Genomic DNA, 24001 nt, shown 5'->3' on the forward strand with positions numbered 1-24001 from the left:
AAGCACTAACACACTAAGTCATGCACCAAGATTTTTTTTTTTTAAGATTTTATTTATTTATTTGACAGAGAGAGACACAGCGAGAGAGGGAACACAAGCAGGGGGAGTGGGAGAGGGAGAAGCAGGCTTCCCATGGAGCAGGGAGCCCGATGCGGGGCTCGATCCCAGGACCCTGGGATCATGACCTGAGCCGAAGGCAGCTGCTTAATGACTGAGCCAAGATATTTTATTCAGTATTTAAACATCAGACTGGAAGAAGTGAGAGCCAGTACCAACATCTGTACAATACCCACGAGATTGCTTCACATGATTTCACTCAATTTTGATAACATCCCTACAAGTACACCCCCATTTTGTTGATGAGGACACAGGCCCAGAGAAGTCGACACTAGCACCACGTCACCAAATGTTAAGTGGCTTCCAATGGCCCATACTCTTTCCATTAAACAAACGTTTAAATAAAGATCTAAATTATAGAAATTCTACATGACCAATGTTCTAATAGATAAAATAAGTTTATATACGTATGTGTATGTGTTTCATTTGGAGGCCTAATCATCAACTGTAATATCTTTCAGTGGGGAAAGCATGTAGGATTCCTACTTGGAGACAGAACACTAGAAAACACCTCCGAACAAAAAGGGAGTTTGTGGCAAGCTATCACAGTTATTGGCTATTTTTTTTTAAGATTTTATTTTTAAGTAATCTCTTTTTTAAGGTATTTATTGATTTATTTATTTGACAGGGAGAGAGCGAGCACAAGCAGGGGGAGGGACAGAGGGAGAAGCAGGCTCCCCGCTGAGCAGGGAGCCCAGTGCAGCTGGATCCCAGGACCCTGAGATCATGACCTGAGCCAAAGGCAGCCGCTTAACAATTGAGCCACCCAGGCACCCCAAGATTTTATTTTTAAGTAATCTCTACGCCCAATATAGGGCTCAAACTCACAACCCTGAGATCAAAAGTCACATGCTCTTCCAAACAAGCCAGCCAGGCGCCCCAAGTTATTTGCTCTTAATTAAGCCAAAGGAACTCCTCCTTAAAGGCAGCATATACTTTCTTAGGGCTTCAGTGACTACAATGAGTCCCTAATAAAAGCTATAGGGAGACTCATGCACAAGGACCGTTCACAAGTCCAGGAAAGTCTGTAAGTGATTTAGGGTTGGTGACAATGAGTAACATGTACATTCAAAAACAACCATTCGATCAACAAAATCAAAGACGGCATAAACGAAAGTACCTAAGCGTGGCTAGCAAACAGATACTTAATAAAAACTAGTTTCTTCTACTCTCTGCTCTAAGTTATTTGTATAAAAAATAATAATACTAACTGTGCTTAATGGAGCCATAACATCTTACCTAGCTGGGCAAAGTGGTGAAATGTTCTTTCTCTCAAACCCAGACAGGCTGAGTTTGCCTATCTGGTCCCACATTTGCTAAGAGCAGAGACATAACCAGCAACATCTCAGAAGTCGGAAGTCTTACCAATTATTTTATTTCCTCCATCAATCAGCAGCACAGCAAACAGACAGAAAGGTATCTTCAAAGTCTCTCCAACAAGTGAGTACAATACAACTCAGCAAAACCACCAAACTACCATTGCAATCTACATTAGAATCTGCATTTCTCCACTTCTACGCCCACTGAGTGGTCATACACAACCTGGCATATGAAATCATTACTAAACACCTTTCACTAAAGCAACTATTCTTTCACTAAAGCAACTTATTTTTCAACTATTTCAATGATTTAATTTTTGAAATGAAATGATCTTTTCTTTAAAAAAAATTACTTTAGGGGCGCCTGGGTGGCTCAGTCGTTAAGCAGCTGCCTTAGGCTCACGTCATGATCCCAGAGTCCTGGGATTGAGCTCCACATCGGGTTCTCTGCTTGGCGGGAAGCCTGCTTCTCCCTCTCCCACTCCCCCTGCTTGTATTCCCTCTCTCGCTGTCTCTCACTCTCTGTTGAATAAATAAAATCTTTAAAAAAAAAATAATTTTAGGGGCACCTGGGTGGCTCAGTCAGTTAAGCGTCTGACTCTTGATTTCAGCTCAGGTCATGATCACAGCAGGGTCATGAGATCAAGTCCCGCTTTGGGCTCCACACGGGGCATGGAGCCTGCTTAGGATTCTCTGCCTCTCCCTCTGTCCCTCCCCCCCCCTAAAAAAAATTTTTTTTAAAGTTATTTTAAGTTAATTCTATCATTTAGACACTTCTGAGATTCAGACTCTGGGTTTAACAATCTACTGTAATTAAAGCTGAGATACTATAAAGTGGTAGTGATTGCTGGAGTGAATACAGTCACAACAGTAAGGATCAAATGAAAGTTACGGGAGTGCCCTTAAGGGGTCATCTAACATAACGCTCTTATTTTACAGAGAAAAAAAACTCAGGCCAGAGAGATTAGACAATTTGTTCCAATATTATGTAACTTCGGGGCACCTGGGTGGCTCAGTTGGTTAGGCGACTGCCTTTGGCTCAGTTCAGGATCCTGGAGTCCCTGGATCGAGTCCCACATGGGGCTCCCTGCTCGGCGGGGAGTCTGCTTCTCCCTCTGGCCCTTCCCCCTCTCATGTGCTCTCTCTCTCATTCTCTCTCTCTCAAATAAATAAATAAAATCTTTTAAAAAAATATTATGTAACTTCTTAGTGACAGAATGAGGATCTTTAAACCCCAAGCCCACTGATGCCCTGTTGGCCAGCTGACCTCTCTCTAATAATATTAGCTACAACTCATCAGATAATTACAATGTGCCAGGTGCTATACTAAGGGTTTTACAAGTGTGATCTCATTTAATCTCACCACAATCCTATGAGGAAGGCATCATCAAGCCTATTTTATACATGAGGAAATCAGAATTCAAATCCAAGTCTGTCTGATGCCAAGTCTTTGGTTTTAACCATTACACTATGTCTACATTCCATTCATTCATTCATCAAATACTCACTAAGGAAGTGTAACATGTCAGATATTATCTCAGCGCAAGGGGTAGTAGTGATGAAAATGGACAAGGTCCTTGCCATTATGGAGTTTATAGTAACAAGTTAAAATAATCATAATAATAAGCCCTTCAGGGATGACTGATAATTGCTGTGGGGAAAAACAGTCATATGATAATACCAACAGAGACAACACTATGCTACCCGTCATACATGAAATCACTAAACATGTACAACACTACCACCTCACACCAATTAGGATGTCTACTATCAAAGAACAACAACAACAACAACAACAACAAAAACACCCACACACAAAATAACCAGGATTGGTAAGGATGTGGAGAAGTTGGAACCTTTGTGCACTGCTGACAGGAATGTAAAATGAAAGTATATTTAATCTTGGGATAGTGAAAATGACTAAAGAAGATTCTGAACTCACTGAAGATAAGAGGTATTTGAAACAGGATATTCTGAATGGCAGATAAATGAATGTCCTTCTTTAGTTTGATATTAATTCTAGCTTGGGCTTAAAAAGAAATAGTTCTGTCAGAGAAATCAGAGAAATCTGTCAATGAGGACAATAGATTCTCTCAAATTAAAATAAACTACCAAGATTACACACATATGCAAATCCAATATCCACTTTTTTCCTCATTCCTACGTTGTTAAATTTCTCTCAGTCCCTCTGACGTCTCAGCACAGAGACATACTCTGACTACTATACAGGTAAAGGCGTTCATTAAGCTCTCTTACTGGACTCAGATTGCTTCTGTGGGAACTGCCTCCTCTTAAGTTTCTGGGCTATTATCAGATAGAAGCAACTCTTAATTTCCCTGGCTTCCTTTTCAGGGGAATGTGCCAAGGAAAAATGAAGGAGAAAAGACCTGGGTCCACAGTTATCTAAAGTACTATACTTTCATCTATTATGGACTCTGTACTGCATGTTATTCAGCTTCATGCTAGAATTTATCATCAATCTTTATTTACTCAACTCACTTGGTAAACTCTTACAATAGATACATGGAGGAAAATAAAAAGTTATCCGTTAGGAGCAGCTACTATCCCTCAATGAACTATGATATTAACAGGAAGAAAAGGTCTTAAAGAAAGAAATGTGACATTGAAAAAAGAAAAATTGGAAAAGAGCACTATAGGGAGAGGAAAATCTGAAAACAAGTTTGAGGTCAGATGACTCATTATATTAATCAAGAAGAGTTGTTTTGTAAAGGAGGTAAGCCTGAGGCTAACTTTAAAAAATGGGCAAGGATGGGGGCTCCTGGCTGGCTCAGTTGAAGAGCACACAACTCTTCATCTCACGGTTGTGAGTTTGAGGCCCACAGTGGGTGCAGAGATTACTTAAATAAACTTAAAAAAAAATTCCAAACACCATTAAAAAAAAAAATGCACAAGGACACAGTTCAGAGAATTAGGAGGAAGAAAGCTGTTCAGAGAATTCAGGGTAGCCATCACAGTCAAGAAAGTAATAATTATCAGGACAGAATTATGACCAGTGTTTTTAAAGTTCTGATTGAAAAAACATGTAATAATTCTGCTTGGTGACCTATAAAAGTCTACATAATCAAGTCTGATGAAGACAGCATACAACTACAGACGAACTAAAGACCAAGAAACAATGTGGTTCTAGCAACCAAGTTAGGTCACTCATCCCTCACAGACTCTAAATCAGAAAGGAAGAAATCTGCCATTTCTATAGCTGTACCAGAATGATATTCTGAAATGTTTTCCTTCCTCTGAGAAGTTATAATGAACAGAGTCTATTATTAAGCTCATGCTATTTTCCACAGATAGCAGTGTAAATGTACCAAAGAAACGGTAGCTGAAACAGATTCTAAGCAAGAGCTTATCCAGCCTTTGTTTTTTAAACTGAATGTTAATTTCACATATATAATCAAGGGACATTTGTGTAATTCTTCAGAGTTAACAATTACTTTATTTAGGCAGGGTTTTACATATGGTAGATGCTCAGCAACTATTTGAATGACTGAATAACCTCATTTGTACTCAAGGTACTACTGCCAAGAGAAGCCAAATTAACTCTGTAAAATGACTGAGGCTGGGAAACCACAGGAGGATGAAGAACAGGGTACTTTCTTACAATGGTGCTGCGATTATTCGTCCACCCACTCATTCAACAGAAATCTGAAGACCTATTATGGGCCAGGCATTTTTGTAGTGTGCACATGTGTTGGGGGGTACATAGATCAGCTGTTAGATACTGGCTGACGTCAACCAAATTTGGCATACAAACACCTTGTGTTTAGTCCACAGAATGTTGACCAACATTTTTTTTTAATCAACTTTGATGTATACTCTACTTACAATAAAATGCACCCATTTTAAGTGTACAGTTCAATGAGTTCAATGAGTTCTGACAAATGCATTCTTGTGTAATCACCACTCACAATCAAGAAAAAAACATTCCCATCACTCATGTCTTTTTGTAGTCAATCTCCCCCACCCTCCACTCCAGCCATAAGCAACCACTGATCTAATTTCTATTACTATAAATTAGTTTTGCCTATTCTAGAACCTCAATGTAAATGAAACCAATATATGGGGCCCTTCGGTGGCTCAGTCGTTAAGTATCTGCCTTTGGCTCAGGTCATGATCCCAGGGTCCCAGGATCGAGGCCCGCATGGGGCTCCCTGCTCAGCGGGAAGCCTGCTTCTCCCTCTCACACTCCCCCTGCTTGTGTTCCCTCTCTGTCTCTCTCTGTAAAATACATAAATAAATAAATGAAATAAATGAAACCAATACGGAGCGCCTGAGGCACAGTCGGTTGAGCATTGACTCTTGGTTTCCGCTTGGAGCATGGTCTCGGGGTCATGGGATCAAGCCCCACTTCGTTCCACACTCAGCATGGAGTCTGCTTGGGATTCTCTCTCCCTCTCCCTCTGCTCCTCCTGCTTGTGCTCTAATAAATAAATCTTTTAAAAATTTATTTAAAAAATGAAACTGATATAAATGAGTGTTTCTCACTTCTCTCACTCAACATACTTTTTGAGATTCATTCACATTGCTGTATCTTTAATTCACTGTTTAATCCAGTTTGCTTACCTATTCACCTGTTCATAGTATTTGGGTAGTTTCCAGTCTTTGGCCATTATGAATGAAACTGCTATGTACAGGGGCACCTGGGTGGCTCAGTCGTTAGGCATTTGCCTTCGGCTCAGGTCATGATCCCAGGGTCCTTGGACCGAGCCCTGCGTCAGGCTACCTGCTCAGCAGGGAGTCTGCTTCTCCCTTTCCCACTCCCCCTGCTTGTGTTCCCTCTCTCACTCTCTGTCAAATGAATAAATAAAATCTTAAAAAAAAAACTGCTATGTACAGTCACATGATCTTTCTGGGAATCTATGTTTTCCTTTCTCTTGGGTAATAAACACCAAGGTGCAGGACAGCAAGGCTGCATGGTGAGTATGTATTTAACTTTACAAAAAACTGACCAGTTGTTGTACTATTTCACACTCCCACCAACAACATACATGAATTCCAGTTGTTTCACATCCTCACCAATACTTGGAATTGTCCATATTTTTTTATTTTATCTATTCTGGTGGGTTTATCTATTCTAGTGGGTATGAAATGGCATTTCATATAGTTTTAACTTGTATTTCCCTGACGACTAATGATGTTGAGCATCTTTTCACATGCTTTTGGACATTCAAATATACTTTCTTCTATGAAATGTCTATTCAAATCTTTTGCTCATTTTTAGTTGGGTCATTTGTCATATTTTGAGTTTTAAATTTTTTTACATATTCTAAATATAAATTCTTTGATAAATGTATCTATAGATAACTACATATATATATGAAATTACATATATGTGTGTATGTGTATGTGTATAAATATTTCCTCACAGTCTGTGGCTTACCTTTTCATTTTCTTACAGTGTCTTCTAAAGAACAGGTTTTACCTTTGATAGGTCTGACTTACCAATTTTTCCTTCCATAGCATTTTTATTTCCTAAAAAATCTTTGCCTACCCCAAGCTCACAAGTATTTTCTCATAATTTTTTCTGTAAGTTTTATGGTTTTAGTTTGTATGTTTAGGTCTATGAGCCTTTTCAAATTAATTTGTGTGTATAGTGTGAGATAGGTACTGAGATTCATTTCTTTACATACAAATATCCAATCGTTCCAGCAACATTTGTTGAAAAGACTACCCCTTCCTCTACTGAATTATGTTTAACCTTTTGTTAAAAAATCAACTGACCATACGTGTCTATTTCAGCATTCCCTGTGTTCCAATGATCCACATATCCATTTTTACACTAATACCACACTGTCTTGATTACTCTAGCTTTATAATGTCTTGAAATCAGGTAATTTAATTCCTCCAAGTTTGTACTTCCACTTCTAAATTATTTTGGTTATTCCAGATCCTTTACATTTCCATGTGAATTTTAGATTCAGAGTGTCAATTTCTAAAAAAAATTCTGCTGAGATTGATTGTGAACACACTGAATCTTTATAGATTGTTTTGGGAAGACCAGACAACTTTACATTACTGGGTCTTTCAAACCATGAATGTGATATATCTCCACATATTTAAGTCTTCAACTTCTCTCAGCAATGTTTCGCGATTTTCAGTCTAAAGATCTTATATATAGTTAACTAAATTTGTTCCTAAAAAACCTTTTTTAAAGATTTATTTATCAATTTTAGAAACAGAGAGAGAGAACAAGTGGGAGGGGCAGAGAGGAAAGAGAATCTCAAGCAGGCTCTGTGCTAAGCACGATGCAGGGCTCTGTGGTGAGCCCTGCTGAGCATGATGCAGGGCTCTGTGCTGACGATGCAGGGCCCAATCTCATGACCCAAGATCACAACGTGAGCCAAAACCAAGAGACGTATGTTTTTGTTTTTTTTTTAAGATTTTATTTATTTATTTGACAGAGAGAGACACAGCAAGAGAGGGAACACAAGCAGGGGGAGTGGGAGAGGGAGAAGCAAGCTTTCCCCTGAGCGGGGAGCCCGATGCAGGGCTCGATCCCAGGACCCTGGGATCATGACCTGAGCCGAAGGCAGACACTTAACGACTGAGCCACCCAGGTGCCCCCAAGAGACGTATGCTTAACCGATTACACCACCCAGGCGCCCCAAGAAACTTAAATTTTAAATTGGTTGTTAATATTGTAAAATAGAGAAAATTTACCATTTTAAAAAAATCCAGATTTCTGGCTTCCCTTGGAAAAAAAATCAGAAGATCAGCAATTGTGGGCCTACACTCCCACATGTCAACAATATCCTAGAACCAAAAAGTGGCAACGTCTTTAGACAGGGCATGTCCTCTATAATTTGCCACAGTCTTACCACTCATTAAAAATCCCTGATCTACCCAATTCCATTCATTTAAGTTACCTGCTTGGAGCCTATATCCAGTGAAACACTTAGGGGAAGAGGTAGGAGTACAATATAATTATAATCTGCATTTTTAAACTCTGACTTCAGTGTGGAGAATTGATTAGTTAGGGTCAGAAAGAACAGAAACAGTAAAACTAGGTAAGAATTTATTGATGTGGTCCTGGAGAGATCATGACTTGGACTAGCTAGAGTGACTTCAGTAGAAATAGGAAGTTGACAAATAAGATTTGTCAGTATTTCTGTAGTGATTACCAACCAAAACTGATGACGGAATGGATGTGAGCGGAGAGAGGCAGATGTCAAAGATGACCTGTCAGATTTCTGGCTTGTGTAACCAGGTGGACAGAAGTGCCATTTACAGAAATGGGGAACCCTGGAGCAGGAACAACTTCGGCAGTCGGAAAAGAAAGCTAAGAATTCAACTGGGAATATAAACTTGAGATGTCCATGAGACCTCCAAGTGGAGGTGGCAAAATTAACTCTGTTCAAAAAATATGGGAATACACATCTGGCAATCATTACCAGATGAGTAGTTTTTAAAGCTAGGGACTAGATGAGATTTCCTAGAGATAAGATAATAAGAGGGTCTGAGGCCAAGTCATGAGAAGGTCCCATACTCAGAGGCCAACAAGAAGAGCTAGCAAAAGAGACAGAAAGTATAGCAGGAGAGGCAGAAGGAATGAACAAAGTATTAGATGAAAAACTAGGAGAATAATGTCATACCAAGAATATAAAATGGCTCTAAAAAAGGTGATCAACTATGTTAAATAGCACGAGAGGTAAAATAAGAATGAAAGTGGCTGTCCCTTCATTCATTAATCTGTTCAAAAATATTTATGAAGCACCTAAAATATGCTAAGTACTGTTGGTGTTGAGGATACAGCAATAAACAAAATCCTTCCCCCTGTAGAGACTATAATCTAGTGGGAGGAGACAAACAAAAACCAAATACATGTTGGGGCGCCTGGGTGGCTCAGTTGGTTGGGCATCTGCCTTCAGCTCAGGTCATGATCTCACGGTCCTAGGATCAAGCTCCACAGCAGGCTCCGTGCTCAGCAGGGAGTCTGCTTGTCCCTCTCCCTTTCACCCTGCCCCTCCCTCCTGTTCATGATTTTTCTCTCCCAAAATCTTTGGAGAAAAAAAAAAATACACGTCAAGTCCTGTGGAGAAAGTGACACAGGATAAGGGAAATAAGGACTGCCTCAGATTAAGGAGTAAGGTGGCTTTTTTATATGTGGTGGTCTCTCTAATAAGGAGACATCTGAGCAAAGATCTGAAAAAAGTGAGGAAGTAAACCATGCGGAGATTTAGGGAAAGAGTATTTCAGGCAGAGAAAAGAGCAAGCACAAAGACCTGGTATGACCCAGGAACAGCACGGAATCCAGTGGGATTATGGCAGAGTAAGCAAGGGGGAGAGTGGCAGATCATGAAACTGACTCTAGAAAACAGATCCTAAGATCTATAAACTATGTGGAGAGCAGATCACAAAAAATCAGAACAGAAACAGGGAATTCAGTTCAGAGGAAGCTACTGCAGTAATCCAAGCAAGAAATAATGATGATTATGTGATGGTCAGTTGTATGCGTCACTTGATTACGCTACCGTCCCAGTTATTCAAACACTGTTTCTGTGAAGATACTTTGTGTATGTGATTAATATTCATAATTAGTTGACTTTAAGTAAAGGACAGTGTTCTAGATAATCTAGGTGAGCCTGATTCAATGAGTTAAAAAGCCTGAGGAACAGAACTGACGTTTTCCAGAAGAAATTCTACCTGTGGATAGCAACTTCAGCTCAAGACAGCCTAGCCTATGAATATCATATCTGCTTAGCCAGGCCCTACATCATGTAAGGAATAAATCCTTACAATAATCTCTTAATATGTATCTCCTACTGCTTCTGTTTCTCCAGATGAACACCAATACAGATTTTGGTATCTGGAAGTGTTCTGTTTAACAACGTAAAAATGTGGAAGTACCGGGGCGCCTGGGTGGCTCAGTCGTTAGGCGTCTGCCTTCGGCTTAGGTCATCGGGCCAAGCATGTCTCTGCTCCGCGGAGAGCCTGCTTCTCCCTCTCCTACTCCCCCTGCTTGTGTTCCCTCTTTCGCTGTGTCTCTGTCAAATAAATAAACAAAACATCTTTAAAAAAAAATGTGGAAGTGTCTTGAAACTGGATAATGGGTAGAGGTTGAAGAATTTTGAGAAGCGTAATAGAAAAGCCTAGGTTGCCTTCAACAGACTGTTGGTAGAAATATGGACATTAAAGGCACTCCTGATGAGAGCTCAGAAGGAAGTAAGAAGCAAAAAAAAAAAAAAAAGTAAGAAGCACAGTAGGGAAAGCCTATACTGTTTTAGAGAATACATATGTCATCATAAACAGAATGCTGGTGAAAATGTGAACATTAAAGATGCTTCTGGTAAGAACTCAGAAAGAAATGAGGAACATTATTGGAAACTGGAAGACAATCCTTTTTTTATAGTGGCAATAAAACTTGGCTGAATTGTGTCCTATGGTTGTGTGAAAAGCAGAATTTATAAGTGATGAACTTGAATATTTAGCTTAGGCAATTTCCAAGCAACATGTTGAAGGTGCAGCCTAGTTTCTTCTTGCTGTATACAGTAAAATGCAAGAGGAAAGATAAATTGATCGGTGAAATGTTAAACAAAAGAAACCAGGACTTGATGATTTAGGAAATCCTCAGCTTATCCAGACCACATAAAACACTAAAGAAATGCATTATTAAAAAAGCACTGCTGTGAAAAGAAAGCCAAGGATGTGGCTGGACAACCCTTTCCTAGCGCTGAAGATACTACAAATATAACTCGGGGATCTCCTCAACCAACCATCTAAAGAGAAGCTGGGAATAGAATGAGATATCCAGGAAATATCTATGGAGAACCCTCTTGTCTAATGATAAGAATCCCCAACACATACAAAGGAGACCCACAAGGCTTCTGAAAATGTTACATCAGCAGAAACACTGCCAACTTGGCCTAACAGAGAAAGAAAGAGAATGAAATAAAAGAAGGCCACTGAACTACCAAAATTCTACAGGCAAGAAATAGTCTAATAAAACTACTCAGTTGCAAACACATACTATCCTTCAAGAAAAGTTAGGATAGATACCAAATGCAAAGGCAACAAAAGTAAAAATAAATGAGTGAAACTACATCAAACTAAAATGCTTCTGCACACCAAAGGAGCCTATCAACAAAATGAAAAGGCAACCTACTGAATGGGGGAAAATATTTGCAAATCGTGTATCTGATATGGAGCTAATATCCAAAACATTTTTAAAAAACTCCACAACTTAAGGGCAAAAAAACAATCTGATTAAAAAATGGGCAGAGGATCTCAAGAGACCTTTTTCCAGAGAAGACATACAGATGGGCAACAGGTATATGAAAAGATGCTCATCATCACTCATCATCAGGGAAACGCAAATGAAAACCACAATGAGACACCTCACATCTGTCAGAATGGCTATTATCAAAAAGACAAAAAATAACAAGTGTTGGTGAGGATAGGAAGAAAAGGGAACATTTTTGCACTACTGGTGGGAATGTAAATCTGCACAACCAGGATGGAAAACGGTATGGAGGAGGCTCCTCAAAAAATTAAAAATAGCACCACCATACGATCTACCACTTCTGGGTACTTACCCAAAGAAAATTCGAAAAGATGAATGCACCCCCATGTTCACTGCAGCATCATATACAACAGCTAGAGATGAAAACAACCTAAGTATCCACTAAGGGATGAATGGATAAAGAAAATGTGGTATATATATTATTCAGCCATAAAAAAGTGAAGGGGAGCAAGGTACAAATTTCCAGTTATAAAAATACATAAGTCATGGGGATGTAATGTACAGCATGGTGACTATAGTTCATAATATTGTATTGCATATCAGAAAGTTGCTGAGAGCAAATCTTAAAAGAAAAAAATTATGTATGGAGACAAACTTATTGTGATCATTTTGCAATAAACAAATATCAAATCATTACAAAGTACACCTGAAACTAATAATGTTATATTTCAATTATAATTTAATTTAAGAAAGAAAGAAAGGAAGAGAGAAGAAAATTAGAGCTAAGCCTTGAGCCCAGAAGCCACAGCCATGGGCTCAGAGCATGGAGTCTAAAGCCACACTGGATTACTCCCAGGCTTTGAAATGTAATGAGATTTTCCCTGCTGGATCTTGAAACTGCTTGGGACCAGTGACACACTTATTCCTTGCATTTTCTCCTTTTTGGAACAGGAGTCTTTACCTGTCCCACCACTGTATTCTGGGAACATATAACTTGTTTTCTAGTTTCACAGGTCCACAGATGGAAAGGATTTTTCCCCAAGATGGATCATACCCAGAGTCTCACATATACCTAATCTGAATAAGTTATATGATGAGATTTTGCACTTTTGAGCTAATGACATGTAGATGAGATCCTGAGCTTGAGTTGATGTTGCAATGGATTAGGATTTTGGGGAATGTTGGAATGGAATGAATGTACTTGGCATATGGGACAAATGTGAATCTTTGGGGGCCAAAGGATAGACCATGGTTAAGACTGAAAAATGGCACCCTAGACATACCCACATTTTCCACATCCTAGACCCTGGAACTTGTGAATGTTACCTTAAATAGCCAAAAAAAAAAAAAAAAAAAAAACCCAAGGGGGGGAAATCTTTGCAGATGTGATTAAATTAAGTATCTTGATATGGGGAGATTATCCTGGATTATCTGGGTGAGCCCTAAATGCAATCACTTATCTTTATAAAAGGGAGACAGAGAGAGATTTGACAAACACAGAGGTGAAAGAGATGTACACAGAGATCTGAAGATGCTGCTCTTGCACACTGAGGTGATACTGCCACAAACCAAGGAATGCTGGAAGCCACCAGAAACTGGAAGAGGTGAGGAACTTACTCTCCCCTAAAGCTTCCAGAAGGAATGCAGCTCTGCTGCTGACACCCTAATTTTGGCCCAGTGAAACTGATTTCAGACAACGGGGCTTCAGAACTCTAAGAGAATAAATTTGGGCTGTTTTAAGCCACCAAGTCTGTGGTGATTTGTTGTAGTAGCCAGCCATGGGAAACTAATCTGATGGCTTGAACAAGGATGATTACAATGGAGGTGGTGAGAAGTGATCAGATAGAGATATATTTAGCAGACAGAACTAGCAGGATTCACTGATGGATTGGATATGAAATGGGAAAGGAAGAGAAGATGATGCCAAGGGTCTTGCCTGAATAATTGTAAGAGTATCCATTTTACTAAGCTTGGGACAACCCACTAGCTCACCAACACACAGTCAGTGGTGGCCTCACTGAAAACTGTTTTGGTAGAATTTGGGGCTGGACATCAGATTACAGACAGGAAATCCAGAGTACTAGGATTTTATAGTATTATAATTTACTTTGAATATTATTACACTTTCTGGTTGTTATTCAACTGTTCATTACCTTTCCTTTTACCTAGCTCCAATCGTTAATGGACCAAATATCAAGTAAAAAGTTGATTAATTCTCAAGTGGGCCAAAGGAAGTAAGTTCAGGACACTGTCCTTTAAGGCAATGGAAGACAGGGGAACGGGAAGGGGTGGGTGACTTTCATTCATTCAACCAGTATTTATTGAGCATCTATTATATCCCATGCCAAGCACAATGTTAAATGCTGACAAAATAGCAATGAAGAGACGGACATGGTCCCTGGCCTCATGAAGTTTATAAGAAAAACATAAATAATTATACAATTATTTAGCTGTAATTGTAGCTACTGCTACAAAAGAAAAATTCTGGGTGTTATGAAAATTAACATGCACAGAATGCCTATTATGTGCTAAATGCTTTATATGTAGCTTATTTACCTCTCACAACTAAACTATGAGGAAATAGAAGTTTGGCAAGATTAATTCCCTTGCCCAAGATCACACAGCCAGTGAGCAATAGAGCCAAATTGAAAACAGGTGCATTCAACTCCGAACTCATCACTACTACCTCCGAAGAGTAGCAAAATCTACTATGCCTTTTCAAAAGAAAACAGGGAAGTGGCCAGAAGAGGTAGAAAGTCATACAGGTAAAGTTGAGGATCCTCGCTCTAGAAAAGAGCTTTCTAAGCTCACTTGATGGAGGTGAATTTTGGAGGGTATTCAAAAATCGCTTAACACTCTCCAAATAGAACAAAAGGTTATACTATAATTAACTCGGTTTTATTTAGGCACCCAACAGGTTATTAAACATGTTGAAAATAAAATGTCATGAATACCTTGTCCAAACTGTACAGGTCATGCCCAGTTTTCATACAAATTGTTTCTGCCAGGCTCACCTTCAGAATCAGCTTCAGGTAAAAGTGAAAGGGGTTAAAAAAAAAAAGTCAATTATGCTACAGAGTGACTGATTGAGGAAAATGACTAAATATTTTACTCAATGTATACAAAGATTCATGACAGATATTACACAAATGAGCCACACCACCCTATGATGTTCTACTGCATAAAGGAAAGCTTCAATTTATTTAATTTCAAGTCAAATCACTAATCTATGATCTTCATTGTATTCTTGGTTTCCTATTCCCACCACTCCAGGTCTCCGCCACCCTCCCCTGCAAAAAAAAAAAAAAAAAATCTGAACAGAAAGGAAATGTCAACTATAATGTGAAATGATCCACTGAATCTACAAAATGGAGAATTTAAAATACCACATCTCTGCCTTCCATGCCACCTTAGGGCATTAATCTGGAGTATTAGATTTAAAGAGTGAAAAGCTCCTGAATGGAAGCTTTAGTGCAACTGATTTTCCATAAAAAGTGATTATCCCAAGTAACAGAGATAAGAAAGAAAATGGTCCTTACCTTTCATTTCTAAATTGTTTTGGAAGGCAAGACAGTACAAGGCAAATTTAAAAACACTACTTTAAATACATCCCATCATATAGAGGCACCTGGCTGGCTCGGTCAGTAGAGCATATGACCCTTGATCTCTGGGTCATGAGTTCGAACCCCATGTTGGGTGTAGAGCTTACTTAATGAAATAAATAAATAAATAAATAAAAATCTTACCAAAAAAAAAAGTACATCCATCATATAACAAAATATAAAGTCAACAATAAAGCCAGTTTCACCATGAAATCCTAACACCACTCTCATACCAAAATGCAACAGTGTGTTCTAAAATATGAGGAGAGGACAACTTTCCAAGTTCCTGTAAATTTTGTGGTAGTGAAAATATGTACAAATTAACCACGATTAGGAGACTTTGGCATCACTTATGCCATTTACAGTTACAAAGATAAGTGAAACACTGACAAAATATGTTTAAAATTTGGACACTATAGTACATCCTTATTTAGTACTTACTGAGCAATTTAGGATGTGAAATCACTACTATAGCTTTCAGGAATAGCAATAAGATACATGTAAGGAATACTGCAAAGAATACTTTGAAAGCTACAACACCTTGATTACTACCATAAAGAATTCTCAGCATACTAACATTTTCACAAACTATGCAAAAGAAGTGAACAGGAACATTTACTGAAGGCAAAGTTAGGCACTTCATACACATTATTATAGGGAGTATCTTTTTTTCATTAATAGAATGTATTATTTGTTTCAGGGGTACAGGTCTGTGATTCATCAGTCTTACACAATTCACAGCGCTCACCAGAGCACATGCCCTCCCCAATGTCCGTCACCCAGCCACCCCATCCCTCCAACCCCCCTCCACTCCAACAACCCTCAGTTTGTTTCCTGAGATTGAGAGTCTCTTATGGTTGGGAGTCAGTATCTTTTAATTCAAAAACAGACCTGAGGGGACACCTGGCTGGCTCAGTTGGTGGAGCATGTGACTCTTGATCTCAGGGTTGAGAGTTCAAGCGCCACATGGGGTGTGGAGCCTACTTTTAAAAAAAAAAAGAGAGAGAGAGAGAACTTGGTTCAAACCCTGATTGCAATCTTCCTAAATTAGTGAATCTCTCCAAGCTTCTTTCCTCATCTACAAAATGGAGCTAATACTTACTTCACAGAGCTGGTGTGAAAATTAATGAGGTAGCACCACAATGAGTTCACTGTGACTCCATGATCCTTGTAACAACCTCATGTTGTAAGAATCATTAACCCCATTTTATAGATGAAAAAACTAGTCACAAGAAGGTTAAGTGGTGAGCCTATGGTTACACAGCTGATAATTGTCAATACCTAGCTCTGCTCATGCCCTTAAACTTGACATGTTACTTCACTAGTTATTTTACTCTCATACTACGAAGTTTATAATTTTTTTCAAATTACACCCATTATATGTTAAATCTTGATACCAGAACAAAAGTTTTTCAAAAAATAAAAATCACCCATAATTCCCACTTACAATTTTAGAGGTCAAAGACCTGTAAGTAGCCCATCTATCTTCAAATTCAGTAACAGAGTATACATTCCAGATTTCAAATTGAGCTATGCAAATTACTTGTTAGCAGGACTCATAAACAGGGAATTATTTCTAAAAGCATTTGAATAAAAGTGACTAGGGAAGCAAACAAATCAGATATGCCACAAAAGTAAAAAATATGGTATCTGAAGAAAAGACATTTTCACAATGCTCAATCTTCCAAAGATTCTGCAGATCTTCATTATTACTATGTGAGCCAGCCTCAAACACAGAGTGAAGAATCTGCCCAGGCTCAGCCACTAGACTGTTGTGGAACCTCAAAGCACTTAATTTCTCAGGGCCTCTGTTCAACTAAACAGTGAGAACTGGACTGGAGTCCCTGAACCGCAGGACTGAAGGCGACTTAGGCAATTTGCTCCACCCAGTGCACCCTGGCAGAGCACCCAATTCCTGCTTTAACACCTGCAGAGACACGGAGTTCAAAGATCTTCCTCTTCACAGAAGTGACAGACTTAGTGTTAAGAATCAATCTCTGAGGATTCTTTTGTGCCTCAGTCACAAAAGTGCTCACTCTGGTATTTTTACTATGGATCTTGGTTCCACCACTAAGCTCTCCTGAAGATGCACCTTTAACTGCTTTTGGCTAAACCCATTCTGCAGATAGAGGGCCCAGTAATTTAGAGAGATGACAGACAAGAGAACACAAGATACCCTTCACAGGCAACTGTGCCTCCTGAGGTATTGTCATAACTGTGGAGTTCAGCTAAATAAAATCACTGGTTCACTCTACTGATGAAATAAAAACTATCTAAACATAAGTACTCGAACTGGAAAAACTGATGCTGAAGGAACAAATGACTACATTTAAATGATTACATTTAAATGATTGACATTTAAAAGCCTCTGAATACTCACATCATTCACATTCATTCATCTCTGACTGTAACCTCATTCACCCATGGTCAGTTCTATGATAATGATGATGCATGTGAACCTGTTCCAAGGACTTGGCATATTTTTAACTTATTTAATCTTTATGGCAGCAATATAAAGTAGCCACCATTATTATCCCCATTTTATAGAGTTACCAAGATGTGGTTAAGAGTATCACAGTCCCACACCCAAGGTCACACAGCTAGCATGTGGTAGAAGTAGGATTCCGACCCAGGAAGTCTGGCTCTAGTATTTATGCTTTTAACTGCTTCTCTATCACTCTGACAAGTTACTGTTCTCCTCAATATCAGAAAAATTACTCCACCCTCACCTTACACACAGAGATCAAGCGTTTGTCCCTAGTACCAATGCTGGCCTAGACTACTTACAACATCTCATACGGCCCCAATTCACTTCCACATATTAGCCTACCATTTTGAGGGCACAGAGTAAGCACCCAATAAACACCTGTGAATATCTGTTAAAAGAATTAAATCTTTCCCAATTCCCTCATTGTCCTAAACATAACCTTTCCCTCCTCTGAATCCTTCCCTCCCCTCCCCCAGCACTTTGTACCTTCTTCCAACACTTTTTCTATTCGATGCTACCCACTGTGGTAGCCAGCTCCAAGATGGCCCCCAAGGATTCTCACCTCCTAGTATTCACACCCCTATGTAATCCCTTCCCACAATACGTGACCAATAGAATACTGGAGAAATGATGGTATGTGACTTCTGAAGCTAGGTCATAAAAGACAACGCAACTTGGTCTCTTGGATTACTTGCTCTGGGGGAAGCCAGCTGCCATGCCATGAGGGCATTCAAGTAGTTCTATGAAGGGGCCCACATGGAGAATGGAGACCTCCCACCAACAGCCTACACCAACTTGTCAACAATCTGAGTAGCCACCTTAGAAGAGGATCCACCAGCCTGTCTTCAGATGACTACAACTCCATATGACATATTACTGCAATCACTTGAGAGACCCTGAGATTGAACCACTGCTCAAGCTGCTCCCAAATTTCTGAATCACAGAAACTGTGAGGGATAATAAATGTTTACTGTTATCTTAAACACTAACTTTGGGGGTAATACATTATGCAATACTAGCTAACACACCCAGTCTCTGAAACTGTAAGTTCCTTAAGAGCAGACACTGTTTCCTTGATTCTCAAAACTCATGAAGGCCTTTAATAAACTGTGCCTATATTTGAATGGTGTCAGTGGGCCCTTCCCTTTGTTCAATGTTCCTTTTCTTCCAAACTATAACCATTCATAAACTACCTATATGGTAAATGCCTGTGGCACTTCATCCGTAATCTGTCAATGTCCTCCCTCTTTTCTTTCAAAGACCTTCTGAAATATAACCTCCTGACCAAAGTTTTTTTTTCAGATGGAAATGTTCCTATGTCAATTCTAACTATCAACCCTAGCATTTACATAAACACACCACTCACTGTATACATTCACATTCATCTTTTATTCAACAAATATTTACTGAGCATCTACTATGTCCCAAAATTGCTTTTTTCTTTTTTAAAGATTTTATTTATTTGTCAGAGAGAGTGCACAAGCAGGGGGAACGGCAGGCAGAGGGAGAAGCAGGCTCCCCGCTGAGCAAGGAGCCCATGTGGCACTTGATCCCAGAACCCTGGGATCATGACCCGAGCCGAAGGCAGACGCTTAACCAACTGAGCCACCCAGGTGTCTCCCAAAAATTTCTCTTGAGGCTGAGAATAAAAGAAACAAATTGCCTTTGTGGAGCTTACAGTCCACAGTGGGCTCTCTAAATATAACAATCCCTGTTAATACGATTTCAAAATTCTAATTTCCCCTTTTGTAAAAATTATTCAAAACCATTTTACCCCTTTCATTTTCTATTTAATTGGCCATACATCTGCACATCCCTTATACACTTATTAAGCTGTCTCAATAAAAGTCCATACCTGTTTAAAAGCTTTGTTAGGTGCCCCATACAGAGTCTGTATGTATCAATGTCTTCCATTAAATGTTTCCATGAACTACACTTTTTAGCACTGTCACACTTATAAAAGAAATACTATTTGATAGCCTTTACAAGTTTTAGCAACTCTAAATCAAATCAAATATGAACATTTATTTCACAGAAAGTAATTTGTAACTGATGTAGTAAAATAACATAGCTGGAACTGTCTCATTTCATTTATATTTATTTCCAGTGTTAAAAGGGAAAGAGCGTACATACTTTTAAGTCAGAAATTCAAGTCCTGGCTCTGTCACTAACTGTATAACTTTAGACAAATTATTTAACTATGGTGAGCCTCAGTTTTCCTGTCCTAAAGTGGAGGTAAAATCTACCTCATAGGACTAATTAAGTAGTAACATTAAAAGCCCAGCTTAATGCCTATTACATAGTGGGCATCAAGAAATGTCAGTTTCCTTCCCCTTTCCTAGGGCTTATATCTGCGGTCCGAAGATCTATTCAGGAAATCTTTCCAAGCTCAGTTACTTCTGTTTGGAATGATCTTCCTCCTTCATCTAATGAGTTAAGATTCAACTCAAAGGCCACTTTCTCTCTGAAGTGCAAAGGAAAAGCTCCCTTGACCCTCCCATACAGTTCTGGAGTTTATTTCAATGTGTTAAAATTATGTCACTTTCTGCCTCACACTAGACTCGAGCTCCTATGAGCAGGGACCACATCGCACTTATCCCGATAACCTTGGCTTTTAGAAAAAACACCTGGCAAGGCACTTGGATGGCTCAGTCCGTTAAGCATCTGCCATGGGCTCAGGTCATGATCTCAGGATCCTGGGATCGAGCCCCGAGTTGAGCTGCTCAGCGGAGAGTCTGCTTCTCCCTCTACCTCTCCCTCTGTGCCCTCTCACTCTCAAATAAAATCTTTAAAAAAAACAAAAAACACCTGGCACGTTTTGGCAAGGAACAAGTTTACTGAATGAATGAATTCATTACTTTAGTACCCAAAGCTAGTAATGAGTGACCCAAATCTTATGGTTTTGCTCTTTGTCGGCTGAGATGCTGTTTCATACTTCTTTTGACTCCCTTCCTCATAGCACTCAGTAGAGGACTAAGGATGTGAAAAGTCTGCAATAAATACTTTTGGATTATGGGATACATCTTACTCTTCCATCTCACGATTTTACTCTAAATAAAAAACTTAACCAAAGAAATGTGACTTGTGAAAGCCTTTCTAAACGGGGTTCTCTTCTTAACAGTTACTGGCAAAGAAATGAAGCCAATGCTAGAACGGACTACAGTCAGTTTTCCTTTGCATCTGTTTTTGAAAAAAGCAGTAATTAAATCATTTCACTAAGAAGCTATCATAAAGCCCTTTGATTCACTATGAAAATGCAAATGACATTAGACAAAACTTAATTTAATAATTTTCAGCCAAGGGTTCCCCACCCTGCCGTCCCAGGGCTGTGTGCCAGCTGGCTGTACCATCTCCCTCCTGGGAGGTGGCCGCTTTTCAACAGTAAAACTGCTTAAGTGAAATGTGTGGTTTTGGGGGTCCTCTAACATAAAACACGTGAATTTCACTTTTTACTGAAAATAATGAGTATGTTACAGGCTTTGGCTTCAGGTAGAAAAGATCTTGAAAAAAATCTCAAAAGCTGGCAACTTGGGGGCATTTCAGACTTCTTATGGACTTCAAAGTATGTAAAAACACATGAAGCTAGGTATAATTTCATTATCACATTTAAGTGACATCCTTCACATTCCCCCAAACGCATACCTCATGCCAAGTACAGCTGGTAAGTAGTCAAGTGTCCACCAAACTGCCTTTCATTTATGCTATCTATATAATAGTGAGAAAACTGAGACCCTGACAAAGCCAAGTTGGGCTGGTGCTTAAATACAAACTGATCTACCCGTCGTTCTCAGCTCACAATGACCCCATGTAGTAGGTATTATGCCCATTTTCCTGATAAGGAAACTGAAGCCCAAGATGACACGGCTAGCGAATGGCAGGTTGGAGAGTTTGACCTGAAAGCTCCAGCCCTAGCTACTAGAGTATCAGTGCTTTCCTGCGGTACCGGCCAGGGTGGGAGGTGTAATCAAAGTATCCTGACAGACACTTTGTTAGAGGATCAAGTTCTTGGCTGTCAAGTTCCAAATCTGCCAGAGCCCTTACACCTGGCGTCATTCAGGATGCAAACAGCGGCATCAACAAGTCCAGGTGAGGCTCCTTTGCCTGGGTAATCCTAGGACTGCACATGGACCCTGAGGGTCTGCACAAGATAAAACCGTGCCGGGAAAAGCGCCCGAGACCGGGTCCCTGCAGTCAAAACACACCCGGGCGCAACGGGTGCGGGACCCCCCCCTCCCCGCACTCCCCCACCGGCGCTGCCCGGCCAGGCGGCTCACAGGTGCATGGCCGCGCCCCGGGCCGCCCGCCCCGGCTGGGCGACCCCGGCCCGGAGGAAAGGGACGGGCGAGGCGAGCGGCGGCGGGCTGGGGGCCGGGCTGTGAGGCCCGCGCAGCACGACCCTGAGGGCGCGCCGCGGGGTCGCGAGGAGAAAGGATGCTCGGGGCGGGGCCGCGGTGGGGGAGGGGGTCCCCTGCCCGGACTCTCACTCACCGCCTCGCGCTCCTCCCAGCCCGGGCTCCGCGGCGGTCCCCCTCCGGCTCTCACCGCGCGCCTCCCCTTCCGAGGCTCAACGTCTGGCCAGGGTGCACGGAGCTGGGAAGAAGTCTGCGCAAGCGGAGGGCGTGTGGCGAGCGGAACCGAGGGGGTGGGGAGGATGGAACGGTCGCTCTCGCCGCCGCCTCGGACACCACAGACACGGCCGTCGCCGGCTCCTCTCAGCCACGGAAGCTGCGGCCCCTCCCACCACACCCGCCTCCCACCTCCCACACTGCCCCCTGGAAGAGTGACAGCGGCATTGACCAATCAGAGGCCTTGTGGAGGCTGGGACCGGAGAACTAAAGGGAGGGCGGGAAGGGAGGGGTGCGAAGGAGGCGAGGACGGCGGCGGGACTTCCTGTGACTGACGGCCGGGCGCGGCCAATGAGCAACGAGAAGATGACCTCATCGTCAAAGGAAGTCTGGAACTGGCGGAGCTGCGGCTAGGAGGTGGGAGGAGGTCGGCGACGTGCCGGAGGCGGGGCGCTGGGGGCCTTAAAGAGGCCGAAGCCCATTGGGCCGAGGGAAGGGCGGCGGCGGACCCGGCTGCCCCTCGACCAGTTGCCAAGGGGTCAATGCCGCGGGCCCGTAACTGCCTTAATCTTCCTGACCCAACCCGATCTTCCAAGGGGGCTAAAGGGTCCTCGCCTGGGCCTCGTAAATTGATTACTTCACTTTCACGCGTCCCAAAAGGAGGCACAATAAACTCCACATTGGCTCGGAGCCCTGAATTCCCGTTACAGCCCCCGCCCCACCGAGGCCCGTCTCCTCGTTTCTCTGAGTCAGTTTCCCCTAGGGGAAAAGGGAGGATACTGACACCTACCTGCCCCTCCCTACCTGCCTAGAATGTTGAGATCATTAACAGCAAAGTGCTTGGGGCCTCGAGAAGAAAAGGGGCTGAATGAACCCAAAAGCCTCTCTCCGGAGACTCCAGGAAGAGCATTTGTAAAAGGGAGGGTTTCACTAGGTGACTCCCGACGACTCTTGCAATTGTAAAATTCTAAAATGCTGATGTCCTACTCTTTCTGGCATCCACTCATGTAGCAAAGGGGTGGGTGGGTGGGTGTGTGTGTGTGTGTGTGTGTGTGTGTGTGTGTGTGTGTGCGCGCGCGCGCATGGTCGCGCGGATCCGGATCTCCTGCCTTAGGCGCAGAGGCCACACATGGACCTGGTGCAAGACTTCAACAAGGAGAAAGCAAACTTATAGGGAGAGAGAAACCCGTAAAGCGAGGTCTGCTGTGGGAAGTGCCTTGGTGCAGGCAGGCCATTTGCTCTCCCTCCTCCCGCAATGGGAGGGAGTCCAGAAAAGGAGAAATAACTCCAACTTGGCGGGTGGAAAAGAGGGGGAAGTGCTTTCCCGGGGATGGTGTTGCGCAGCAGGGTGGGAGGGAGGACTAACAGTAGCTAGAGGAAGAAAGGAGCTAGGACATCCTTCCAGGTTTAGGGAGGAGCAGTGCCAAGGCACAAAGACCGAGAGGGGGCAACTCACTTTATATGTTCCAGCGTAAATTCTTACTACGATCCCCTGATCTCCCCCAGAGTTCTCCCAGGACTGCCTATTGGTGTAACCGTCAGAGGAAGGGCAAGAGAGAATGCCTCCTTTTCTCTCCTCCAATAGCTGCAAAAGCCAAAGTGGGCCCTGGGTATTCCCAATTATTCATCTGTAAGTCAGCTTCAAGTTCAGTGCCCCTGTGCTCATCACAGAATCTTGGAGTTCAGCAGGATCCTTGTGGCCCCTTAGTCAC

The 24001-nt window shown here is 41.4% G+C and overlaps 1 protein-coding gene across 2 annotated transcripts in view; it reads right to left on the reverse strand.

The window, feature by feature from the left end:
- Positions 1-22447, reverse strand: part of MRTFA (myocardin related transcription factor A) — a 192814-nt gene extending 170367 nt beyond the window's left edge. Inside the window, exon 1 of one of the 2 annotated variants that reach the window (XM_088025383.1) lies at positions 22213-22447. The gene's annotated coding sequence lies outside the window, so the exon portion shown is untranslated. The remainder of the gene's footprint in view (positions 1-22212) is intronic. The other variant, XM_028115594.2, reaches the window with a different exon arrangement.
- Between the last annotated feature and the right edge of the window lie 1554 nt (positions 22448-24001).

The sequence above is a fragment of the Eumetopias jubatus genome, unplaced genomic scaffold (genome assembly GCF_037043125.1).
Source record: "Eumetopias jubatus isolate StellerSeaLion01/CBP00866 unplaced genomic scaffold, mEumJub1_p1.0 scaffold_8, whole genome shotgun sequence".
In the NCBI taxonomy this organism is placed as follows: domain Eukaryota; kingdom Metazoa; phylum Chordata; class Mammalia; order Carnivora; family Otariidae; genus Eumetopias; species Eumetopias jubatus.